Source organism: Gallinula chloropus, assembly GCF_964237585.1.
Source record: "Gallinula chloropus genome assembly, chromosome: 15".
Taxonomy (NCBI): Eukaryota; Metazoa; Chordata; class Aves; order Gruiformes; family Rallidae; genus Gallinula; species Gallinula chloropus.
In genome coordinates, this window is record NC_140100.1 from 12,047,795 (window position 1) to 12,061,279 (window position 13,485).

Genomic DNA, 13,485 nt, shown 5'->3' on the forward strand with positions numbered 1-13,485 from the left:
TGGGGATAGAGAAAATTTGTCAGGGAGTCATTTAGTGAGCTACGTCCTGTTCACCAGTTTTCAATTAACGGCTGCGTGTATCCAGAGAAATTGAAATTGTCCAGCATGGCCAGCCACCCTTTAAGAAACACCCAGCAGTTTTAATAGCTTTAAAAATAATTAATAGTTCATTATAAATTAATCGCTCATTTTACATTTGTATTGGGTTGACCTTGGCTGGACACCAGGTGCTCACCCAGCTGGTCTCTCCCTCTCCCTCCTCAGCAGGACAGGGGGAGAAAATAAGATGAAAATCTCTTGGCTTGGGATAAAGACAGTTCAATGGAAAAAGACAAGGTAAAACCGAAGGAGATTTATGCTCAACTTCCCTTCAGCAGGCAGTGTCCAGCCACTTCCTGGGAAGCAGGGCCTTTGCTGGGCAGCAGTTGTCCCCAGCGTGGGGATACCTCATGTTTCTTCTGACAGAGGCCTGATCAAAAAATTGTCTTCCAACATTTTTTGTTTATTTTTAAAACATCCCTTTAAAAATTTCTTGTTTATTTTTAACCTGAGGAATTAAATTCAGAAGTCATGCAAATTTCAGGTAATCGCTTATGGGGAAAATGTTGGCTTTATTTTTTTCCAAATAATCTCCCAGTTTCTTACATTATCTTTAACTTAACGGTTCAGAGAGACACTAGAGTTGAAATAGCAAACTTCAAGCTATGGAGACATTTCAGGTAGGAGATGGGATCCACAGTGAACCCACGGAGAGTACAATAATGAATATTGCAGAGAAAGGAGTATGTGGAGAGTAGAAATTCGGATATCACCTGCCAAGAAGTGGAAGATAAATTGATAAAAGGCTCAAATCTCACCTATGTGGTTTTCTAACACTGCTATCATTTCAGAGAAAAGGTAAGACAGACCAGATTTGAGGGATATTGGTAGGGATGGCTTCTGAAGGTTTTGACGTCTTTTGCTTTGTCTCTGTTTATCTCAAAGGAAAATCCTGCTTTTGGGGCTGGTCAGAATTCCTATTGCATGGGCAATATCTATATTTCAAAATTTGTCTTCATTCTGAGTTGAAAATATTTGATGCTAGGTTTCTGCCCATATCTTAACTGATGTGTTTCCTTGTTCCCTCGGTAGTAACAGCTGGTAACTTTCCAGCACAGTGAGTTTCCATGCTGGTGACTCCCACTCAAGCTGCTTCATGTGTTGGTAAAACCCTTTTCATTTGAAAAGACAAGCATGATATTGTCAGAAGAGCTAGCACAATGGTAGACAAGGCTAAACATAGAAAGTGTTCTGAAGAAATCAGAGAGAAATCAAATATGTAACTTCCAGTATTGCCAGTAGAAGTTTGTATTAAGTATGAGTGATGGATTGCTAAAGTGCCTGTACAGATTTGGGACCCCACTAGAAATGCTGCTGTCATCGATGTTCGTACTTACAGCTGGTGATTACTGAAAGAACTGGCATTGCACTTACCCTGGAAAATTCTGCAATGAGTATGATCTTCACAGATGGTGTGAAATATCCTGAGCCTGCACACAAGTGTGATTATTAGTCCTTGCCCACTCTGATATACAGAGGCAGCCGCTAAACGCGAAAAGTGTGGGAACTTCAGCCTGGGAGATCTAAAAAATAAAGTGAACACATGGATCATGTTTCTTAGAAATGGGTTGGGCTAATCCAGGGAGTATAATAAATTTTACTTGACAATTTTCTAACCTTACTCAGAAGGGACCTTGGGAATTCATCTAGTTCATCTTGGAGTTAGCTCATGTCACTCAGGCTTGTTGCGTTTGGATCCCCCCCAATGCATAGGCATTCCACAGACTTGTGGGGCAAGGTTACATTCCTAATTATGCAGAAAACTTTTCCTGAAAATTAATCAGCACTGATTTTCGTGGAACATGTGCCTGTTGCCTCTCAGCCTTTTGCTGGGTGTGTTTGAGGAGAATCTAATACTTCCTTCTATATAATCGCACCTAAAGAAACATGGACCCTGAAGTTTTTTCACTTCAGACGGACTAAACCAGTCTCTGGTGTCTTGTGTTGTAGCCCTGTAGCCACCTTGATGGCCCTCCTCCTCTGGAGTCCAATCTGTACGTGCTGAGGGAAGGGAAGACTGGATACAGCTAAACAAAGAGTAGAAAAAAATAACTCAAAAAGGGCTGTTGAAGGGAATGAAGACAAATCTCAACTTTTTAACAAATGTCAATTATGACAAAGTGGGCAATAACAATAAATCTAAACCCTTCACAATGATCCTGTAGAAGAGATACAGACACTTCATTTTCATGTAGGAGCTCTATGAAGCTGTCCTGTAGGAATTCAGGGATCACAAAAGAGGTTTAACTTTTAAGCAGTCCATAAGATAAATACTGGCTTTGTGGAATACGGAATTTTATTTTAGAAAGAAAGGTCAGAATTTCTATAGGATTATGCTAGAGGTGTTTGAAAAAATAAAAATGGAAAAGTTTTTATTAAGGAATAAGTTAATGTCTATTAAAAGATTAAAATTTGCACTTGAAGTAGGAGCTTTCAGTTACTTTTGATGAGACAGCCTTGAGCTTCAATAGAAGTTATGGGTTTGGTACAGATAATGTTGAATGAAACTTGGGAGTTTTACACATAAGATCAGACCTCAAGTTTTATTGTTTAATGACTGTGGGACAGTGGGTTCTTTTAGTGGCATTAAATGTGCAAGACTAACACTGTACCTTTCTAAAGGACAGATAGTTCCCTTGGACTATTGGTGTTGACTCTTTAATCATCTGAAAATATTTCCTGTCATCAATGCTTGTGTCATATATTCTTAATAGATCATGTGTTCCTCATGTTTTTCCTTGTTACTCTTCCAGGCTCCTCACAGTGAAGTGTTATTTTTTCTCTTGCGCCTACTGCAAAAGGAACAAAGTCCTTGTCCCAGCCCATAAGTATTCTTGCCAGAGGATCTGATTCCCTGGTAGGATAGATGCCAGCAGAGTGATAAATCTGATAAACTGCTTTGTTATTCATCCTCATTCTGGCTTCCAGATTTAGAGACCTAGGAATGGCTTGTTCTTGATGCGTACAAAATTTACTTAAATAGAAATATGTGAAACTGTGATATTAGAAACCATGGTATTAAGACCTAAAGCCCCAAAACCTAAAGTATTATCAGCTTGCCTTGCAAATGCTGTTTTTCTAAACTTTCTGATGTGAAAAAGGCCCGTGTGACATGTCCCTGTACAATACAGTAAAGGCTCTTCAGTTATGTGATCAAACCCACAATGATTTAGAATTAAATTTCAACAATTTAAGTAATCCTTCTGGCATGGAAGCTCAGGGCACATCAAATTGGAAATCCTATTAGGAAAATGTGTCTATAATTGTAAGGACAGGAGGTTCAAAAAGTGCAGTTGAAGCCAAATCTTTTAAGCTGTTAGATTCACCAGGACATGAAAAAATAGTTAAAAATAATTGTGAGTGAGGAATTCACTGCTCTTATCAAGAGATTTTACAATTAAAAAAGGATAAAGAATCTCCACATAAGTGTGGAGAGGCAAAAGATCTTTTGAGAGAAGAGAAAGCCTATGTGGAAGTATTCAAAGTATTAACATGCATATTCTGTTGACATGTGCAATCAATAATCTGTGCAAAGGAATCCAATTACTGTACACAACAAATTAATTTTTATACTTCTAGGATGGAAATATATTTGTGTGATTTGTGTATTTGAGTTCTATCACGTCCCTTTATACTCAAAATAGATTTCATGTCTATCAAAAACCTATACAGCAGTCAATTGAATTGAAAAACTCAGTAAATCATGCAGATGTCTGAGCTTCTGATTGACCTTGGGGGTTGGCCTTGAGTATTTATAAGAAAGGATTATAAGTGGCAACTAGTTCCAGATTTACAGGGTTAAAGAAATTGATCCTAATTGTCTAATCCAGATTGTTTCATTTGAAAGCAAGGCCATACTGTTTCAGATGTGATATATCTGTATTTATACAGGAATGTGTGTATCTCTCTATATGTTTATATACACACTATGAATATCTACATCCATATCTGCCTGCATTATAAGAGACAAACCCTCTGTTATAATGTCATGTATTGGGACAGAAATGTAAAGAAACACATGGAGAAAATAATCTGTTTTGAATGATATTGTCAAGCATTGAACCTAGGGAGTTCAAACCACAATTCTTGTTGGATTTCAGAAACTACTTGAAGTATTTTTGAAAGCTTTGCTGAAGAAGATATCCAAGCTAGTACAGAAAATCCATTTACAGCACTGGCAGTCACTCTCAGCTCTCCATTGGCTTGGATTGGTATGTTATCAGTGATGATATAATATGTCCCAAGTACTCTTACAATGTTACAAGGCAGATTTCAAAAAGGATAGGTAATGAATGAAAATCTTTCCATCGCTTCACACTATAAGAGTATTTGACTTCTTGATAAAGCATGTAAATTTAGAAAATATTTTAAAAATACCCCAGGAAACAACAGCAGAGCCCCCCAAAATATTATGGCTTGTGTAAATTGTGGTTTAAATTGGAACACTTGACCCACTTGCAGATAACCATATCTTTCTTTACAGTCTAAATGCTATTGAAATGCAGACAGTTAAATAGCAGCTAAAAGATGTTCTTTGCAAAAAGAAATAAAACCCCAACCTAGGCTGTTCTGCATGGATGTTAAAGATGAGGTTTTTATATAAGAAAAAACAATCCCCTTGGCCATCACTTCTACAGTTCTTTTCATCTCTTTTTCATTTGTTTGTCCCTTAAACTTGCAAATAAACTGTTTGCTGAATTTTTTTTTAATATTTTTCTAGCAAAATTTCTAAGGTAAAAATATCTAGAATATCTAAGATTAAAAAATGTACAGTGCATCAGTAATCAAGTGTGTGGCTATTGGAATTGACTGTAACAGAGAGTTTGTATTACACTATGGAGTAGTCCCAATATTTATAAAAATGAAGCGTTAATCCAAAGATTTTTATTTATCTAGAAGAAATGGAAGTTTATGGTAGATTATTTTGTTCTCTTAGATGAGCATACTAGTGGGGTTATCAGTAGGGTTGAATACTGTAACTGACTGCAGAACTAGTGTATGTGTCATATTTTATTGCAAAGGTAGGTCCTCTTATCTGTTTTTCTGATGAAATCAGATAGAGGGCTGTCTATTGTAGGTACCCTGAAGAGCCAGAGGGGGTCACAAATTACAACATTGCCTGACAGGAAATCTATAGCAATGTGTTTTTCAATAACTATGCATCACATATTTGTTATGCATTCACATAATTCATTTTTTGTTCTACAGTGATTTTGAAGGTGATGTCCAACTGTGTGTTGGAAAATGACAAGGGAAGAAGTATTTCTGTAGAGAGGCGAATTTTAGGGTTTTAAAATAATCCATGTAGCCATAAGGATTGGAATGTCCTTCTTAAGTTGGGTACTTTCTTGTTCTAAATCTTCCTCACCAGGGTGAGACCTGAAGATGTTAGCACTGGAGTCATGGGCACTAATACCATGTTAAAGCTAAATAGATGGGTAAGGAGTTTGCATATTGTCTTTTTCACACTTGAACAACAATGTGTAGAACAAGCCTGAGGGATAATAATTTACCAGTCTCATTTTCCAAGACTGTTATTCCTCATCTTGACATACTATTAAAATCATTTAATTATCAGTGTTTTGTCTTGTCATGAAGTTACTGATGTTTCCATTATTTATATTTCTCAAACTTTGCCCATGTAGAGATCCCCCCCTTTATATTCATGTCATTTGGCAAATATTTGTATTGGATCATCTTTCCTCCTGCAAACCTTCTGGCTGGTTTCAGTCTCTCATGTTCTGAGGTACAATAGGAAACCCACCAAGGCCAGTGTAAATCTGCACACAAGTAGCAAAGAGGGGAATCTGCTTGCTGAATGTCCTGACAGTATTTGTTTGTTTATTTGTTTGGGCAGGGGGGGTGTTGTTTGTTTTAATTTAGGGAGGGAGGAACGGGAAGAATACTCAAGAAAGCTTTTATTTGTCATCTTTTATTATGCCATGTTCCAAATGAGATACTCAAATAAAGCTCCTCAGTTTCTGGGCGGCAGAAGCACTAAGCCTACAGACCTATAGGGTTTAGCTGGGTTTGTAGAAACAGGCAGTTCCAGTGGATTTTGATGTGGATTTGTTTCATCCACTGGAAAGAACAGCATGGCAGGAATTTCATACAGGTACTAATTATAGCAGTCTACCTATGTATGCGGGGAGCATCTTCAGGAAGTTGAGGACCTGCCAGAGACACGTTCTGTCCCAGCCTGTGAGAAATACATGAAGTTCCTTTTTACAATGATCCCTGTTAACTTTAGGATCATGTGCTGGCCTGGGGAGCATTACAGAGGCCAAAACATCTTTTCGTGGAAGGTGACAGGTCCTATTTTTATTTCCTAAGTACCCCTCAAAAAAGGGTTCCCCAGACCCTTTGCCTATGCTTGGGGTGCAGGCTTTCCACACAAAGCTGTTTGTTAACTAAGGCTTTTGTTTAGTCATGTTGTAATTCATGAAATGTACTGGAAGTCCTTCAGCTTTTCTCAGTGGTCACTGGGGCTTGAAGCTCAAATGAATTTCTGCATGGGCTTAAGAGGGAACCGTATCGATACCTGTGTTCTGTGAAAACAGTGCAAGCAATTACTTATCTACTAGAAGTATACTAGTATGTTTCTATATACTAATAGTATACTTCTAGTATCTTGGAAATGTAGGTGTTTGATAGACATGTACACAATTTATATTTACAGTTGCTAAACCTCAGAGAAGCAGACTGTAAAAACCAGTGACATTTACTGCATATAATGATCTCACTTTGTTCGTTATTCTGACAGTCTTTGGTGCAGATAACAGGATTTAGCTATGCTTCTCCTAGGTTTCTCTCCCGGGAGTTCTTTGCTTCCATTGTATCAGCTATTTTAAGACCTGGTGTAAATGTTTTAAGTCAAGGTGCCCTTGCTGGTCCTGTATGGGATGAAGTGTTGGGGAAGGGGATGGACAGTCTTTCCTGCTGAGACTTAACAGACAGTGAGTCTGCTTGGCAACACAGCAGAAGTATATGGCAGGGTTGGAATTGGGATTTCATCAGTGGAAAATGGGTAATGCTGGCAGGTTATCTTTTCTGTTGTAGACAGGTGTCAGTTACTCTATCTAGAGACTGATTTTAGCATAGCACAGTGCAGGTCTACTTGTGTACCTGCAGCCTGGGTAGTACTGATGATAATACAGATGTGCTGACCTGTGCTCAGTAGCAGAGCTGTATGAACTTGTTGAAATCTTCCATACGCACGTGGGCAGCTTGCTCATGCTGCTGTGATTTTACTACGAGGGGTGTGCGTGGCAGGTGGGTAGTCCAAGGACAGAAGCTGGAACCTGGGAAGTTCCACACAGATAAGGAAAACATTTTTATCCTGAAATTGGTCAAAAGCTGGAACAGATTGTCCAGGCAGGGGGAAGGAGTCTCAGTTCTTAGAGATATTCAGAACCTTCCTGGGCTATTTCTGAGCAACCAGCTCTGACTAGACCAGCCTGAAGCAGGCTGGACTGGATGGCATCTGGGGCTCCTTCCCAAGCTGTGCCATTCTGTGAGTCTGAACTGGAAGTGAAAGCAGGTCTAAATGCAAAAGGAAGTGGAATAGAGTGGAAACTGGAAACCATCTATTTCATTCTGGGCTCTCTTTCTGAAGCCAGAAGATGAATGAGGCAGGCTGGGAAAGCAGTGCGAGTGACTTGTCCAGCAGACAGCTCTGGGAAACCAAGTCTCCTTAGTTTCTGCTTTAAAAGGGTAATTTGACAGTAGTGTCTCTCAGGTCTGGTGCCAAAACTCTTTAAGCACCAAGATGTTTCAAAGTTCTTTTTCTTTCAACTTACACAGACAGTGAATAACTCATCTTAGAAGCACAGCAGGATGTGTCCCCCCTGGGATTTCCTTTCGTCTGACAGGCTACAGATTTGTAGTGCAGGTAATAGTTCTGATAGATACCCTGTCCGTTGCCATGTGAGGGAACTACATGCAATCTGAGACTCTTAGAGGCTCCCCAACGTTTCTCTGACATGACTGCAAGCAATTACATTTTAAAAAACATTAATTTCTTATTATCTTTATGAAGAGAATGCCTCATTTATGTAAAATTCCTTCCTCCTTCTCTAATATCTTGATTTAACACTTTTAAAAAGATGAGCAAGTGGCAAATAGTTGACCTCGTTTAAACCACTCACTTTATTTCTTTGAGGATGTATCGTTTCTTCATGTCCTGCTAGAATGAGTCGTTAGGCTTCTTAAGATTTTATTTCTGAGCTCCCTGGTATAAAGAGGACAGGGATCTCCTTGAGAGAGTCCAAAGAAGGGCTATGAAGATGATTAAGGGCCTGGAACATTTCCCCTATGAGGAAAGGCTGAGTGAGCTGGGACTGTTCAGTTTTGAGAAGACTAAGGGGGGACCTTATTAATGTTTATCAATATCTTAAGCATGGGATGCAGGGGGAAATGGGCAGCCCCTTTTCAGTGTCTGTGGGAACAGGACAAGGGGCAATGGCTGCAAATTAGAGCATAGGAAGTTCCACACCAACATGGGGAAGAACTTTTGCCCAGTGAGGGTGAGGGAGCCCTGGGACAGGCTGCCCAGGGAGGTGGTGGAGTCTCCTTCTCTGGAGATATTCAAGACTCGTCTGGACACCGACCTGTGCAATATGAGCTGGGGAGCTGCTTTGGCAGGGGGTTGGACCCGATGATCTCTGGAGGTCCCTTCCAACCCCTATGATTCTATGATTCTATAATTTTACAGTTCACCATTTCTTTGTGTGGCTTCCAAGATTAGACATAAATATTTTTTGTACTGCCATTTGCTCAAAATGGGACAGCAATGATGCATACACAGTGGCTAAAGTCAGCTCGTCAGTAATGTTTTAGATAAGAAACAGTATCTGAAACCCCTTAAAAATGTCTTCTTCCCTCTGTTATTTCATTTCTTGCTTCTATACATATACATTTATACACACAAACACACAGTAGTTAGCAATACTGGCATTGCAATGCACTCACAGATGCCTGTGATTCTTTTTTTTAACTTTTGCTGTTTATCAGAGAAATCACTGCCACTTGTGTGAAAACAGAAACTTATGCCACCACTAAAGAACTAAAAATGTCAGGGGGACCATAAAAGGAAAATAACACAGTTTGTTTTGGAAATTGTTCCATGACAACTTCTGTAATCATTTTGACAAAACTTCTGTAAACTGAAACCTTTGTACTTTTTCCACCGAATGAGCTCTGAAGGCACAATGCATCACTGCAAATATAAATTAAACAGACTTTTTTTTTTTCATTCTCAGGAAGAAGCTCTGCACTCTGTGCCTCCAGAGTAAAGATGTTCGCTGAAACAAACAGGGAATTTCTGTGTGTGATTTATTATAATGTGTAGCGCTTTTTATCCTTTGAGCTGCTCTGGAAGCAAACCAGGTCTAGCTCCTTTGCATACTAATAAATATCAGTCCTTGTAATTACTCGGTGGTTACAGTAGTATTCCTTTGAGATGAATAATCGCTACATTACTTACTTTTCTTTGTTTAAATTACTTTGAACCTTTAGTTCAACTATAAAACAAGGCAGTGCTGGTGTCGTGGTGTGTATCACCTTGATGCATTTTCCCATCTGTTATGCAAGGACTGAAGAAGCCGTTAGGACCTGATTCTCTGGAACCAAAAGTCCCTCTAAAATATTTTGATGAGAAAGTTGATATAACTTGTAGAAAGAGGTATTTATCTGCTTGGATGTCCTCTTCAGTGGCTTGAGTAGAAGTCAAAGATCAACCTCAAATCTCAATCTAGATTAGAGTGTTAAAACTTGTCGTGAGTTACCCTAAGTAACTTTTTAAAGAATTTGAATTGCTTCATCAGTTAGAAAGGGGAAATGAAATTCACCCTGCTCAAACCCATAAATGTTTTATGATCCCTTCTCATCCAATGCAGGATTTTCTGCAAGCCAAGGTGATAAAGAGGGCTGCTAGGAAGCTCTAATCGTGTAGGAGCCCACAGACATTTGCCTGTAGCTCCACATGGCTTGGAGTGAGCAGCAGTGGCTGCAGAGCAAGGATGGTGTGGGCAGGGTGTCCCAGCTGCTCAGATGTCAACAAAGAAAGAAGCAGTACTCCTTTTCCACTTGTTGGTAAGGGACAGCTTGCTTTTTGCAGCCAGCTGGAGGCCTGAGCCTGGCCTGTCACTGACCATCCTGACCTGAGCTGGTACAGTGCAGTTTAGCATTGTATGTGTCAACACTCAGTTGAACTCATGGTGCACATGAGTTGCCCCTCATGGGACAGCCTGGGAAGCAACACGAGGCCAGAAACATGACTTGCTGCCTTGTCAGTGCTAAGGAAAGATTTTAAGGAATACAGACTTTTGTCTTAAACAATTGTCCCAGACTCATCCTTCACCTGAACCGGTGCTAAATGTTACCTCTGCCTTAACTGTCACTGCCTGTGTTGGCAATTTTGTGTCTTACTTCAGCTCATGTTACTCCTGCAGCATCAACTGTGCTTTTTTCTTCCCATACCCTTCCCCCCACCCCGCTATGTTTTCCTGAGGTTATTATTAGAATAATTAATGTATTAGAAGGATGATTTAAAATGTAGTTTTCATAGAAGTTCATCATTAAAGATGTATTTTCCCAAGGAGTTTGTTTATACCACCATTTTGGCTAGAATAATTTGCAAGAAACGATAGCTTTCAATAATTAAAACTTGCATTGCTTAAATTTTCTCTGGAGATTTCCTTGAATGTAAAATAAAGCTGTAAATTCAATTAATTGCATTTAGGGGCATGAATTACCTAATCAACTTAAATCAACTACTTTTTAGGTAGTTTGCTTTTCCAGTAAGGGATTATTTGGGGGATTTTTAGTTCTCCCTCTGGCATGAGAACTCTTTTTCAGTTGGTGGTTGAGATGTAAGAAACGCTTAAGGCCAAGGTTGAAAGTATTCCAAATAGAAATCTACATGGTCAGTGTAATCTGTGAACTACTGGGGTTTTGGTTATTTTTTTTTTCTTTCAGAAAGTGAGAACATATTAACAATGTTTTATGCTGCTTTTATCCTTTGACAACTGTAGTACTTCTGAAATAAGACTAGGCCTCTAATTTCTTACCACTGTTGTGAGGCACAAAAATAAAAAAATCAGATATAAAGCATATTTTTGAGAAGTTGGGGATCTTCTCTTTAAAACAGTTATCTTGCCCTTGGTTCCTACATTTTATCAAACGTATGTATTGATAAAAATCTATCAAGCCAATGGCACATCAAGGGTAAAAGCAGGATTTTTACAAGATGCTTTAGAAAACTATGGCAAAGTGAAAAGACAGTTTATCACCTTCACCTTCCTTCTGTACACACTCAGCTGCTACAGAAGGAATGGCAATTTCTTTCTTGATGTCTCTGTGGAAGTTCCCTGTCCTGGGAAGGCATTGGAGATGGAAGGATGCTGTATGGAGTCCTACCTGATGAGTCACAGAAGCCACTGAAGAAAGTGAATCAAGCAGTTTGCTGAGGTGAAACCATCCATTTAGCCCTAGGCATTGCTGAAGAAGAAAAGTAGCCAATGCTCTGCCTCTATACTGACTCATGCATGGTGGCCAATGCCCTGTGGGGCTGGTTGCAGCAGTGAAAACAGAGCAACTGGCAGCGTAGAGGCAAAGCCATCTGGGGTGCTGACTAATGGCAAGATATTGCTGTAGAAGCTGGTTCTGGGCTGAGGTGAAACCACGTATCCCTGTCCCTGTATACTTGGTTTCTGGACAGAGCACGTTTCAGCCCATGTGGTATGTGATGTCTCTGCTGTGCTTTTGTGGTATGTTGTTTCTTAGCTGAGATCACGTGTCTGCTCTTGATACAGGGAAGCACTTGTACAGTTTTTCATGGGCTTTGGGATCAGATACATGACTGCTTGAGGGAACACAAACTATGTGTAATATTTATAATTGTGGTTTTGATAAATGTCCCATGTTTTACTATATATATATTTATGTAGTGGTGCTTGCCAAGTTTTCATTTGCCAAAGGCAAAAATAGAATTGATTACAAAACATGTTTCAGTTCAACCCAAATGAAATTCTTTGAATGTATGATGCTAGCTGGGGTCTCAAACAGGTACAGAAGTAAGAAGAAAAGAAAGCTAAATAAGTAAATACTATGATTTGATAAAAACAACTGTCATAGAGAAAAACCTGCAATTAATATTATTTAATCCAAATCAAAGCAGTTTATCGCTTTATTAATGGCATGTAATTAACTGGCAATCAGAGAGCTACACATTCAAAACCAATCAACCATGCCACAGATAAACCACAATACGTGGGTGCTTGTGAAATACTGATGTGTAGCGACAGATTTCTAAAGGCTTTTCCATAACGGATGCCTCAAGGTTCCTAATCCCCCTTACACCCTTTCCCTGTCTTGCATGCACCCCTTGTTGTAGGGTAATGCCATCCCACCTCCTCCAGGCTCAGCGGGAGCTTTTTATATCATTGGGGGTACTTCTGGTGAAATGTCACCCTGGTGCCTGGCTGAGGATGTGTCACCTTCTCTCTCTGCTTTGTTACCAATTTTCATGCTGCTTGGATATTTCTTTTTTCCACTCTTTCTGCTGTTTCATCTGGCAGACAGTCATTGGCTTTGGCATTGCCAGTGCAGGAGCACAGGCTTGTGTATCAGTGTTGGGTGTTCGAGCTCCTGTTTCTTTGCAGCTACTGTGCCCGTGGTGAGGCAGGGAGCCACTCGTGTCCCCCGTGGGAACCAGGGTGGCTGCAGGAAAGGAGCAGAAGGGTGGCTCAGGTGGAGTTGTAGAAAGGAGTAGAGGTTAGTGCAAATTGGGTTCATTCCCCATCCCTGAACTGCTGTGTTTGTCTTTAATTTTCACTTTGCAAAGGAAGCTGACGTGATCTGACATCTGCAGAGGCCTGTTCTGTGTTAACTCCTACAGCCTGCATTGGTAGGCAACAGTTTACTTGTTTTTCTTTTTATTGAAGATTAAATTTCTTTTAATGAAGATAAATACACTGAAGGCATTGGCAGGGTGAGAACAGCATTCAGCTGAGAAGTCAGCTCTATTCCGTCAACATCTGTTTCATCTGCTTTTAGTGCTCTGCTTTCTGTGTACTGTACTCATGAATAGACCCTGAAATACAAACAATTGCTGATCATGCTGCTGGCTGTGATAACATAACTCATAATGTTGCCCTAATTACTTACATTATAAAACTGTCAGGTCTGGAACATTTGGTCTCTCAAGGCAGCTCTCCAATTAATCTTTTCCTTTTTTATTAGAGATCTTGTTATTTGATTGTCTTTTGGGGAGAAATGAGAGGACTTTATGTTATAGTGGGTTTTTTTAAAAAGCTTTCACTGATAATAGAGCAAGAATATTTCAGAGTTAACAGGAATTCTCTGTTAGCCACCTTTTTTTTCCTC